This window comes from Kryptolebias marmoratus, linkage group LG13 (assembly GCF_001649575.2).
Source record: "Kryptolebias marmoratus isolate JLee-2015 linkage group LG13, ASM164957v2, whole genome shotgun sequence".
Classification (NCBI taxonomy): Eukaryota; Metazoa; Chordata; class Actinopteri; order Cyprinodontiformes; family Rivulidae; genus Kryptolebias; species Kryptolebias marmoratus.
In genome coordinates, this window is record NC_051442.1 from 568,423 (window position 1) to 572,139 (window position 3,717).

A 3,717-nucleotide genomic window follows, 5' to 3' on the forward strand; every position below is an offset into this window, starting at 1 on the left:
TCCATCCATCCATCCATCCATCCATCCATCCATCCATCCATCCATCCATCCATGGTAAAAACACCCCCGCTCCTCTCATCCGGTCCTGTTTCTGTCTCCCTCCCATCCGTCCATCCCGTCCCTCCCTCGTCCACCCGCCCCTGCAGTCCCACCCCAGTGGAGATGGATATTGACATTCCTGATCCGACCTTGAGGACAATCAATCCCAGCCCTACATGTCCTCGTCGCTGTTACCAACAAAAACACACCAAACCAAACATATATGTATTTAAAATCAGATCATTTGTCCTGAAATCACTTTTTACTCCAAACGTTGTTGTCCGAGTACACGACGTCCACAAAGATCGAAGAGACGAAAATATGTCCAACAACATCATTTATAACAAAACAAAGAAAAATAAATCATCAAATTTTCTTCTGTTTAAATACTTTTACTTCCAAATATTAATCCTTCAGATTATTAATGTTTATCTTGTGTTTTTGGTCTTTCTATTATTATTTTTATTTCAAAAAGTCTATATTTATAGTTTTATTCCACAGTCAGTTTTATAACAATAAGTGAACAAATTTATGATTTTAATCTGTGAGATATGCTTTATAAACCTTTACTTTACTTTAAGTTAATATATTTTGTTTATTTAAACTTTGCTTCATCTCATTTTAATCTAATTTTCATCTCAACCACTAAATCTATAACATGTAGTTGTTTTATCCTTAGTTAAGTTATGTTTTGATTATTTTATATATTATTTTTACTCAGACATTGGTTGAACCTCACAGTTTTAGCACTTTATTCTTTTTCTGTTCAGTACATTTTTATAAATAAAAGTATTCAGAAATCTTCATTTTATCCCACGGCACGAAGCTGAGTCCGATCCGATGACTTCTTTCTGATTTTTATCCCTGTTTAAATATTTATAGAATATTTGATCAGATCAAAATGCATCTCTGATGAACATTAGAGGAAATCTGTTAACAGCTTCATTTCCTAAAGAACGCTGCCACTTCTCAGAGATGAAACAACAATAAATATCTGCAGACGTGTCACTTTTACAAAGATTTAAAGAGCCGCAGATTGAGTCCTGCATCTCTGCTGACTCTGTCTGCAGCTCTTAAGTTTTATTTTCACTGATTCTGCAGATTCTGCAGCTCAAATCAAAAGTAAAAGAAAAACTTCAAACAGAACCCATGTTTCAAGATTAAAATCTGAATAGGTTTGTCACAAATTGTAATCAAACTCCATCATTCCAAGGTCATGCAGATCATCAATATTTCATGCTCAGATTGGATGAATTCATGCTTACCTCTGATTGGTGGAGGATCCATTCTGCGGCGCTGCGTCCTGGATGACTCTCTGATGAGTTATTTTTGCTGAAACACGAAGAAGTTAAACTTGTGCAGTAATTTCTTGGTGTCTGCGGTGGTGAAGCAGCTGGGAGGATGCTGGCGCCCTCTCCTCCTCCTCTTCCTCCTCTTCCTCCCGGAGCTTCTTCAGGAGCACTCTGATCCCCGGTGCTTCCTCTCCGGGTCCAAACCAACCAGTCCGTTCTGTTCGAGCTCAACTCTGAGGAGGTCTGAGCTGAAACAGCTGCTTCCACTGCTGGAATCCTTGGAAATATCTCCACGCAGAAGCAAAGTTTGATTAGTATGAAAGAATAATAAAAAAAAGTTTTTAAAGTCAAAGTTGGAGGAAGATTAACTGCAAAACTTTCCTGGTAAAAAATCTTTTCTTTTTTCTGATTATAAAATCTGTCCTCTGTCCTTCTTGATGTTCTTTCCTCTCGTCTCTATGAGAGATGAATGACTGAGAGCTGCACACACACTCTCTGTCACTCATTCTCACACACACACACACACACACACACACACACATTCACTCCACTCAGCCCTCCTTCCTCCTCCTCCTCCTCCTCCCACCCTCTCTACAACTCCTCCCTCTTCCATCGTTCAGTTTGAACGTGACGGAGCAGAACTCTGACTTAAACAAATTTCAGACTCTTTTGTTTAATTTTTTTTGTCTCATTTAAAGTTGGATCATTCAGGATAAATGTGTATGATGGATCAGATCAAGCGATAGTTGCAGGAAACCTCTGCAGTGAGGGTAGGGAGCAGGTGGAAGGGAGCCTGGAGAGGTCAACAAACAGAGCGTTAGACATCAGATCGTATGGCTCATATGTGACGTTTCAGACGTTGTCATCATTTTGTAGAACTCGTGCAGGTAGAAATCTGAGCCAGAGTCAGGCTCTGTGCGTAATCAGATACACGAAGAGGAGATGCTGTGATGTTAGTTTCTTCATGCATCTCAATGCGATTTAAAAAAGGAACCAGAATTGGACTCATCTGCGTCAGACCCCAGGACTAAATCATTTAAAAATCTTAAACACTTTCTGGTTTACCAATGAACCCTTCAGAAAAGGAAAAGACAGAGTTTATTTGTTCAGATGTGACTGACGGTGCTGAAAACGCTGTAATTTAAACCTCATCTTTTGGGAGGATTCTCATTCATGTGCATTTAGGTGAATATCGGTCTCTTTTTTCCTTCTTATGGTCTGTGTCCTTACTCAGCAAGATTCAGGCAGCAGAACAATACGCAACGTGCAGGCAGAGCACACACACACACACACGAGCGTTGGTGTAACTGGACACTGGTCCCTAATGGGATTGAGGGGGAGCTCTGTTTCCTGTTGAGGAAAGGATCTGAGATGAAACAAACTGCTGATAGAGACACTGAGGTGGGGAAAAGATGGAGACAATGAGATTATCTGAAAGAAACTAATGAAGGCTTGCTTCACGAGAACAATGAGGCGTCTTCCTGAAGAGACATTTCACAAATTTCTTCTGCAGATTAAAATAAAACAACCTGCAGAAACATCGGAGTGATTTGGAAACTGTCCAGCCAGTGTCTCACTGGGCTGCAGTGGACATCAGCTGGACACAAAGTTGTGACAAAATAGACAAATTTTACTTGGATTCACACTAAATTGGTAACTTGCGACACACCTGTATACATACCTGCAAATGATGTGGATTTTATGTTGAAACTTAATCACAAAGTGTCTCAATGAGAGGACAGTTTATTCTCCTTTATGTCTTCTCTGTCTCACTGAGATGGACTCCAGACGTCATGTTGCTTCATCCACCTGTTGGGTTTACCACCAGCTCCTCGGTCCAGAGCTTTGAGAAGTGACGACTACACTGATGTTTGGAGCAGCCAAAGCTTTTCAGACCATCGTCCGGCTGATATTTTTATATTATTCTCCTCAGTGAAAGTTCTGTAGAAACTTTAGAATTAAACACTGATGCCAAATACTGCAAACAACGAAAAATACGAATAAACTGAGCAGAGATGAGAGAAGCAGGAATGTTCTGGGTCATGCAGGGATCAATGACAAATGGCCTGATTAACAGCACACAGCTGACAAAGTCATTTATTTCTGCCGGCGCTTCCCTCTGCACATGTTCAGTGTGTGTGTGTGTGTGTGTGTGTGTGTGTGTGTGTGTGTGTGTTGTTCTGTGTTTGCTGGATGAAGAGCAGGACCCAGCCGTGAGTCGGTCATGTGACCAAAACCACAAACTGAAAATCTGAACCATGAGACAGGAAGTCAGGGTGAAGTCATGAATCATGTGATCACTGGGTCACCTGAATGTCTCTGTGGGCGTCTCCAACTCGTCTCAAACTCACCTGAATGTCTCTGTGGGCGTCTCCAACTCGTCTCA

At 41.0% G+C, this 3,717-nt stretch overlaps 1 protein-coding gene across 1 annotated transcript in view; it reads right to left on the bottom strand.

Moving 5' to 3' along the window:
* LOC108250334 (protein sprouty homolog 3) overlaps positions 1-1,822 on the bottom strand; it is a 20,281-nt gene extending 18,459 nt beyond the window's left edge. The window contains exon 1 of the mRNA XM_017440173.3: positions 1,305-1,822. The gene's annotated coding sequence lies outside the window, so the exon portion shown is untranslated. The remainder of the gene's footprint in view (positions 1-1,304) is intronic.
* Positions 1,823-3,717: the final 1,895 nt, after the last annotated feature.